The sequence below is a fragment of the Medicago sativa genome, chromosome 6, assembly GCF_051527215.1.
Source record: "Medicago sativa cultivar Bolivia chromosome 6, Bolivia_mono, whole genome shotgun sequence".
Classification (NCBI taxonomy): Eukaryota; Viridiplantae; Streptophyta; class Magnoliopsida; order Fabales; family Fabaceae; genus Medicago; species Medicago sativa.
Window position 1 is genome coordinate 66,422,585 of NC_140754.1, and position 9,347 is coordinate 66,431,931.

Consider the following 9,347-nt stretch of genomic DNA (forward strand, 5'->3'; position numbering starts at 1 on the left):
GACCCCTTAAGGAGGTCTTGGAGCCCTTATGAAGGTCTTGGAACCCTTCTGGAGGTCTTGGAGCCCTTCTGGAGGTCCCCTAAGACTTTAGGAATATTATGACGGTCCAATACTAAAATAACTAACTGGCGAACCACTAATCACATGATTAGCACTTCCTCCATCTTGGACAACCGTTTGCCTCCATGTTTCCACTAAGGAAACCGTTTCCAAACTTGAAATCGTGCTTTCCCGCCTTCCTTGATTGTCTTCGACGCGATCTTCCTTCAGCTTTGTTCTATCGAACTTCAAATTACGCGCGCTAGCTTGCTATCTTGTCGAAATACTCAAGTTGAATTATGAGACAGCCTTCGCTTCCTGCAAAGTTAAAGGTCAAATAAATGTTGACCATATTAAATGAGTCTGTTGAATTTACATGCTAACACATCATCCTTTAAATAGATATTAGCAACGCACTAATACATATACATATATGATTTTATGGCGAATACTAACCGGTGATTTAGAGACTTTAATTAAACAACTAATACATATAAAATTTTATAAAAAAGTAATATAGTTATTACTTTATTAAAAATAAAAATTTACACTATCAAGACAAAATTTCTACTCCATCCGTCCTAGAATATCTGGCCCAATTTGGTTTTTCACGCAAATTAAGAAAAATGTATAAATAAAGGGGAAAGTGGAATATATTGTAATAGGAATGATGAAAGTAGTATTAATTAGAGTTATATTGTATTGAGAATGATGAAAGTTGTATTGAAAATTGAAATGATTCAGTTATTTTGAGACATTTTTTTTAGTAAATGAGTCAGATATTTCGGGACGGAGGGAGTATTCAAAAAGTACTTAATATTTATCCGTTTATGAGAATCTTTCTCCATATTTTAACGAGCAATTGATTTATAAGAACGTGTGGATGCAAGAGAGGAACACAACTGTCTTTGTAAGTATCATTGTCTTTACGCGCGAATTCAAGCATCCTTTTCCCTACGCGCCAGTTCCAAGCTTAAGAAAATGAAAAACTACTGAATTTTTTTCTTCGAGACCGTAATTATGTCATTCTGTAAAAAAAATTACTATAAACTATAGTTCATTTTACAAAATTATTGTAACATCCCACTCAAAAAAATCTGTAAATCAATTGTTTTTTTTTCTCACATGTTATTTACTATATATTACTATTTTTTCTCTCTCACAAAAGATAATCTTGTAAAATACTGTGACTTATATATCTCTTTCTCATGTAAAATTAATTATATTTTGTAATTTACCTGATAATGACATAATGATTATAGAGGAATTAATCACTTTAGTCTCTGAATGAGAAAGAAGTAGTCACTTTATTCCTTGAATGTTGAGAAATTGCAAAACAGTACTTGAATGTAGACTCTGTTGGTCAATTTCAAAGACTAAAGTGATTAACGGAGTCTACATTCAGGGACTACATTGATTAACAAAATATTCATTCAGGGACTAAATTGACTAACATTGTCTACATTCAGGAACTATTTTGCAATTTATCTGCATTCAGGAACTAAAGTGACGACTCCTTTCCTATTCAGAAACTAAAGTGACTAATCTCTCAATGATTATACTTTGAATTGAAAGAGAGGTAGTAATAGTTGGTGTGGGGCTAGCTACGCATTATAGTACAGACACACTTTCATGAACTAGTTTATCTATAGAAGACACCAAAACGTCGACGATAAAACAAAGTCAAAATGCATTTTAATTCGTTAGAGAAACTAAAATTTAATTTGGTTCTTGCGATAATAGTGTAAAAAAAAAAAAAATCAATTAAATTAAAGACTATGTACTGTTTCACCCAAAATAACAAATTTAATAGTTATATTAATCCAAATCCATTTGTAACCTTGACGATTGCTAGTTGTAACAAAATAACTCGTAAGCCTACTATAACATTTCATTCTTCATATTGCTCTGAAAAATACTCATCCTTCACTATTATTTTGTTCCATTAAACATCCTTCATACTTATGTCAATTTTTTTTGGGAAAAATATGGTGTGGTTATAGCCACACTATGCTTTATGGTGGATATATGTTCATGCCACAAAGCACCTTGAAATCTCACTAACTGTGAGTTTCAAGTGTCATTACAGATACACTTCACCGTATTGGTGAATGGTAATCAACAATCACAACTGCACCGTAGCACCCACTTCAATAGTCTCTTTTGATGGTCTCTATATCAAATGCTAACAAAAAAAAAAAACAATGAAAATGAGTCATGCATTAAAGACAAAATTATTGAGGGTGTGAGAGTTAACTTAAAATGAGGATTCTGCAGAAGCAACGTGCCACGATGGAGAAGCAACGTGCCACGATGGTTGAAGAATTTCGTGAGGCAAGTCACTGGATTTTTCGTGCCACGATGGGGTCGCAACGTGGCACGATGGTGTGCTGGCAGCGAATAACAGAAACGTATTTTCCGGTGCAGATTTGTTCCAATTTTTAAGCAAAACTTTTACTATAAATATAGACCTTGTATCAGACTATTTTAAGAGAGATAGAGGGGCTGAAACAAGGGTTTAGAAAGGCAACAACAAAACTAGGGTTTGTATAGAGTTTGTCTCTTGGCAACAAAACTAGGGTTTGTCGGTTGATTCACCTTGGGAAACACTATTAGGATTGAGTCTCTTGGTTACGGGAAGAGGCTGGGATTTGGGTAGAATTAGGCGGGAGACTTATTCTTGTAATCCATCTCTTTGTAACGCTACTCATCATATAGTGGAACGGAGGGCTGCTCTCTCCCCCAGACTAGGTCAATTTGGACCGAACTGGGTCAACAAATTCTTTGTGTTCTCTCTTCCTTTTTCTCTCGCTGTTGTTTTCTACTTTTGTGTGTTTAATTGCAATTCACTTTGATTTTGGTTGCTTAATTATCTCTTGCTCCACACATCAAGTTGTTATTGGTGTGAGTTTTCTCATCGAATCCTCAACAATTGGCGCCCACCGTGGGGCAAGGGTCAAAGGATAATCAAGTACCATGGGTTCGAAGTGGGATATTGAGAAGTTTACCGGAGATAACGATTTTGCGTTATGGAAGGTAAAGATGGAAGCGGTGTTGATACAGCAAAAGTGTGAGAAAGCTTTGAAGGGTGAAGGTTCGTTACCGGTCACCATGACACGAGCGGAGAAGACCGAGATGGTGGACAAGGCCAGGAGTGCCATTGTCTTGTGCCTCGGGGATAAAGTCTTGAGAGAAGTAGCAAAGGAACCAACCGCGGCATCGATGTGGGCAAAGTTGGAATCTTTGTATATGACAAAGTCTTTGGCTCATCGGCAATTCCTAAAGCAACAACTCTACTCATTCAAGATGGTGGAGTCAAAGGCCATCATGGAGCAACTTACGGAGTTCAACAAAATCCTTGATGACTTGGAGAATATTGAGGTGAATCTTGAGGATGAAGATAAAGCTATACTCTTGTTGTGTGCTCTACCTAGATCTTTTGAATCGTTTAAAGATACCATGCTCTATGGAAAAGAAGGCACTGTTACCTTGGAAGAAGTTCAAGCAGCTTTGAGAACCAAGGAGTTGACTAAGTCGAAGGACTTGAGAGTTGATGAAAACGGGGAAGGCCTAAGTGTTTCAAGAGGGAATGGTGGAGGTAGAGGTAACCGGGGAAAGAGTAGTAACAAGACAAAGTTTAAATGCTTTAAGTGTAACAAGATAGGTCACTTCAAGAAGGATTGTCCGGAGATTAATGGTAATTCCGTACAAATTGTCTCTGAGGGTTATGAGGATGCAGGTGCTTTGATGGTGTGCTGTTTGGAGGATGAAGGTGATGTTTCTCACCTTGGGGGTGATGCCTGGTAGAGCGGTGGTCGTCTGGAGAGACGTTAAACACTCAACATTAGCCTGGAGAGGCGGTGGTAAGAATACTCATGATCTACCGGTTGAGGTGGAGGTTCAAGGTTGAAGACATAGTGGGATGTACTCATTTGCTAGTTGAGAGGTTGGAAGCTCAGCTTTAGGTGGAGTTGAACACACCGGGAGTAGTACGACTATGGAGGACCTTGGGTGCTATGCTCTAGTGGTGAGCAAGGGATTTCTTCATGAAGACGGAAGGCATTCCGGAGGTTGAAGAATGTATAGCACGGCTTGTGGAATTACCCTAAAAGTCCAAGGGTGATTGGATGCAAGGTGATCTTCAAGGAAGCGGGAGATGTCTCGTATTGAAGAGGTATGGTGTAGTCTTGTAGAACTACCTGAAATTCCTAGTGTAGTTTGGATACAAGGATCTTCGAGAAGGCGGAAGACATTCCGATGGCTGAAGAGGTTAAGGTGTGTACTTGTGGAACTACCTAAAATTCCTTGAGTAGTTTGGACACAAGGATCTTCAAAGGGGCGGAAGGCATTCCGATGATTGAAGAAGTTAGGGTTTAAACTTGTGGAGCTACTTGGTGTAGTGGGAACAAGAGAAAGAGCAGCAATGGTGGTTGATGGTTTGGCATCATCACTGATTTGAAGTCAAGGTGGAGAATTGTGAGAGTTAACTTAAAATCAGGATTCTGCAGAAGCAACGTGCCACGATGGAGAAGCAACGTGCCACGATGGTTGAAGAATTTCGTGAGGCAAGTCATTGGATTTTTCGTGCCACGATGGGGTCGCAACGTGGCACGATGGTGTGCTGGCAGCGAATAACAGAAACGTATTTTCTGGTGCAGATTTGTTCCAATTTTTAAGCAAAACTTTTACTATAAATATAGACCTTGTATCAGACTATTTTAAGAGAGATAGAGGGGCTGAAACAAGGGTTTAGAAAGGCAACAACAAAACTAGGGTTTGTATAGAGTTTGTCTCTTGGCAACAAAACTAGGGTTTGTGGGTTGATTCACCTTGGGAAACACTATTAGGATTGAGTCTCTTGGTTACGGGAAGAGGCTGGGATTTGGGTAGAATTAGGCGGGAGACTTATTCTTGTAATCCATCTCTTTGTAACGCTACTCATCATATAGTGGAACGGAGGGCTGCTCTCTCCCCCAGACTAGGTCAATTTGGACCGAACTGGGTCAACAAATTCTTTGTGTTCTCTCCCTTTTTCTCTCGCTGTTGTTTTCTACTTTTGTGTGTTTAATTGCAATTCACTTTGATTTTGGTTGCTTAATTATCTCTTGCTCCACACATCAAGTTGTTATTGGTGTGAGTTTTCTCATCGAATCCTCAACAGAGGGACACTGTACGATGTCGAAATCAAATTTAATTTTTAATCATAAGTGTTCTATGTCATTCTAACAAGTGTCCTAGGGGAGTTGCTCAAAGAACACGCATAAATAAACTTTGTTTTAAAAATATAAGTCAAACAAATGTAAAATTTACTATTTTAGGAGTCATATTTTATAATTTTCTTTATATCAAACTATTTCTCTTTTTTATAATATCAATACAACATTTATTATTCTTTTCCACTAACATACTCTAATTTATTGCATTTTAGTCCTCTATAGTTATTCCACTAACTATAATCAATTAATGTGTTTTAATAAATGACACTACCCTCGTCCCTAAATATTAGATCATTTTGGCAAATTAACGGGAATAAAGAAAGTTGATATTTGTATTAAAGTTTTTACAAATTTATCATTTAAGAGAGAAAGTTAGTATATATTTTTAAAATGTTATTTATTGTTGGGTGAAGAAAAAGATGTATAATAAATAGGTTATGCTGGTAAAGAAATAATTAAGGGTTAAATATATTTTTTGGCCTTATAAATATTTCAACTTTTCGTTTTAGTCCTTTAAAATTTCCCTTCGACTTTTAGTCCCCATAAAATATTCAATCACAACTTTTGGTCCTTATTTTAAGTTAACTCATGTTTTTTTAATAAAATTGGATAGAAATGCGTAGAATGTTGTAAAAATCTCTACCATTTTTTTAAACAAAATAAAAATTAAATATGAATTTTTAACCATCGAAAATATAAAAATTCATATTTTATTAAAAAAATTCTAACTTTTTTTAGAGAGATTTTTATAATATTATAAATTTTTCTTCAAAATTTTATTCAAAAATATGAAATATACATACGAGTTTATTTTAAAGTAGGGACCAAAAGTGAAGATGGAAAATTTTTGGACGATTGAAAGTCAATGAAAATTTTTAGAGGGACTAAAACGAAAAGTTGATATATTTATATAGATCAAAAACATATTTAAACCTCTTAATGTAATTGGAAATAACAACAAAATCCTAAAAAAGAGACAAAAAAAATCTCAAAACAATCTTATAATTATAAAAGAAGTACATGTTTTATAATTAAAATCAACATTATTAATCGTTTATTTAATAAACGTGTAAAACTCAAATGACACATTTGACGTGAGACAGAAGATGTATCTAGTATCAAAATTATAAATGGAATTAAGAGCTAAAAATAGCATATCCCTGCCATTCGTTAACCGTTTAATTACCTCTTTTAGAATATGTAGTGACCCTCAAGAAACACGCGTACTTTATATTTTCTTGTCTCTTCTCTCATCATCAGGTTGCTGTTCTCTTTCAAAATAATTCACAACCAATCCATTATAGCCAACCACCTGGCTTCTCAAACTTCTGAAATATCCAATTCTCTCGCACAAAGCACACACACTCACACTCTAACTGTTTACTTAATTTTTCCTTCACACAAACCCAACTATGCTTCCTTATAAGTATACTATCTTTCTCTTGGTTTTCTTAAATCTCAACACCAAAATTTCAATCTCTTTACTTCATAACATCTTTCACTATCAAAACCTTTTTCTACTATCTCCAGCACATGGATATGTTTACAACTAACAACTCCTATTCAAACCCCTTTTCTCCAAATTGCTCCGAGAGTTCATTTGGGAATTCAGAGGGCTCTAAAGGGATGTCAATATCCAACGAGGAGGTGAGGTTAGCTGCGACTACTCCAAAGAAGCGTGCAGGGAGGAAGAAGTTCAAGGAGACTCGCCACCCGGTATATAGGGGTGTGAGGAAGAGGAACTCAGATAAATGGGTGTGTGAAATGAGGGAGCCAAACAAGAAGACTAAGATTTGGCTAGGCACTTTTCCAACGGCCGAGATGGCAGCCAGGGCACATGATGTTGCTGCAATGGCATTGAGGGGCCGCTACGCCTGTCTCAACTTTGCAGACTCGGCATGGCGGCTCCCCAAACCTGCCACTACTCAGGCAAAGGATATACAAAAGGCAGCTACAGAGGCTGCCGAGGCTTTCAGACCAGACAAGATTTCAATGACTAATGACATTGACACGACTATAGCCGCCTCTACCACAGAGGAGCAGAGTAGGCTTTGTATGGAGGATTAAGAAGAGGGATCGATGAACATGCCAGAGTTGTTAAGGAATATGACACTAATGTCTCCTACACATAGCTTTGGGTATAATGAATATGAAAATATTCATGTTGAAGACTTTCAAAATTTTCAAGATGAAGAGGTATCTCTATGGAATTTTTAATTCTTAATTATCTTTTGATGAATAGCTTTTTTAATTATGGTGTGTTGGTTTATATTTTTTTTTTTATTTATCGATTGTAGAATGGGATTGTCTGTTCTGCAACTATTTTTATTAGTAGTATTGATTCTTCATATATACATAGGTTGAATTGAAAAGCAAATTCTTTTTGCATTCTTTTCTGTAATGCAGGTATTAATCAAGCATAAAGTGCTTCTCATCCGTTCTATTATTATATATGAAAGAAGAATAGGAGTTTGGTATGTCAAAATCAGTGTCAAACTGTCAACTTCACTAGCTAATTAAATTAAGTTGAAGGAGGTAATTAAAATCAGTCTCTCTTCTTATCCTTCTCTTATATTCTTTTTTGTTGGATTTTAAATAATAGTTTGTAACCATAATTTGGGTTGTGACATCAAACTTTTTAATGTCTCTGCATCGGCAACTAGTGCATTAGCCGCATTTTTCCGTAATATCAAGGATTGTGATTGTTGCCGCCGCGACCGCAAACCCAGTCTCTGTTGGGTTTCTTTGTTTTCGTCTTGGCAAGATAAAACTAAAATTGGCAAAGTGCTAATATTAATGAGGTTTGCAATTTGTAATCAGAAGCCAGTGATTAATATGCTCAGCAGTTTTTTGTTCAAAAAAAAAAATATGCTCAGCAGTTTCCTCAGGAGTTTCATTCATAAGGGTATGTATCTAGCTTATTTGGAATTGGACTTTAACTTTCTTGCGAGAAAAATAATCACGAATAAACTGTGATCGGTTGTTTCACACTAAAACCTTACCGTTAGATCAATCTCAAACAAACTCCCGCATCCTTCGTTAGATTCCACAGGATCAGTTACATCAAACTCAGCTATCAAAGTGTGGCTTCTGGCCACACCGCAGGTGCTATGACTTTTTTACTCATTTTGTCACACTTTTCTCTCAAATATAAACAATGAGTGTCGGAGTGCTAACCTATTTTGCAGGTTTGCTCTTCTCCATCGGAGAACAACCACCACTGCCCGGAAGCTCTCTCTCTGCTATACCTGATCATCATATGTACAAGACTCGTGACCTTGCTATCCTAGTTTTGTTCCCGAACATTACAATATGGTGTTCAAGTATTGAAAGGTGGGGGAATTCAATGCACAATTTAGCATAAGTGAAGCTTCCATTCAAAGTAAAAGTTTCAGGTATCAGATGAGAGACTCTAATCAATTTCTTCCCCTGGTAGAGCTGATGATTGAGGGTGACATGGTGTGGGCAAGACATGACTGATGACAAAAAGAAAAAATCTGTGAGACAGCTAAGATTGCCACCATCATGATCACTGTAAAAAGAAATTCGTACCAAATTCTTAAGTTCAAGAAAAATTAAGTTGTAACATATAAGATGTATTTTTATCAAACTACTGAAGTTACTATATGGAAAAGTGTTGAAATTGTTGAAATTTGAGGCCAAACTTATCCTTATAAAACCGACTTGTAAGGTGAGGAGTGTCTCATGTTTATATTAAGTTGTAACATATAAACTATATTAAGTTGTAACATATAAGATGTATTTTTATCAAACTAGTGAAGTTACTATATGGAAAAGTGTTGAAATTGTTGAAATTTGAGGCCAAACTTATAGTGAAGTTACTATATGGAAAAGTGTTGAAATTGTTGAAATTTGAGGCCAAACTTATCCTTATAAAACCGACTTGTAAGGTGAGATTAAGTTGTAACATATAAGATGTATTTCAACAATTTTCCATATAGTAACTTCAGAGTTTATAAACATGAGACACTCCTCACCTTACAAGTACACTTTTCCATATAAACTCTAATATCCTTATAAAACCGAATAAAACCGACTTGTAAAGTGAGGAGTGTCTCATGTTTATATGTA

General features: G+C 36.0%; 1 pseudogene across 1 annotated transcript; it reads left to right on the top strand.

The window, feature by feature from the left end:
- The first annotated feature begins 6,708 nt into the window (after nt 1–6,708).
- LOC146916448 (dehydration-responsive element-binding protein 1E-like) lies at nt 6,709–9,070 on the top strand (annotated as a pseudogene). Its single transcript, XR_015015061.1, has 3 exons — nt 6,709–7,451; nt 7,662–7,790; nt 8,444–9,070. The product of XR_015015061.1 is annotated as a dehydration-responsive element-binding protein 1E-like (transcript).
- Nucleotides 9,071–9,347: the final 277 nt, after the last annotated feature.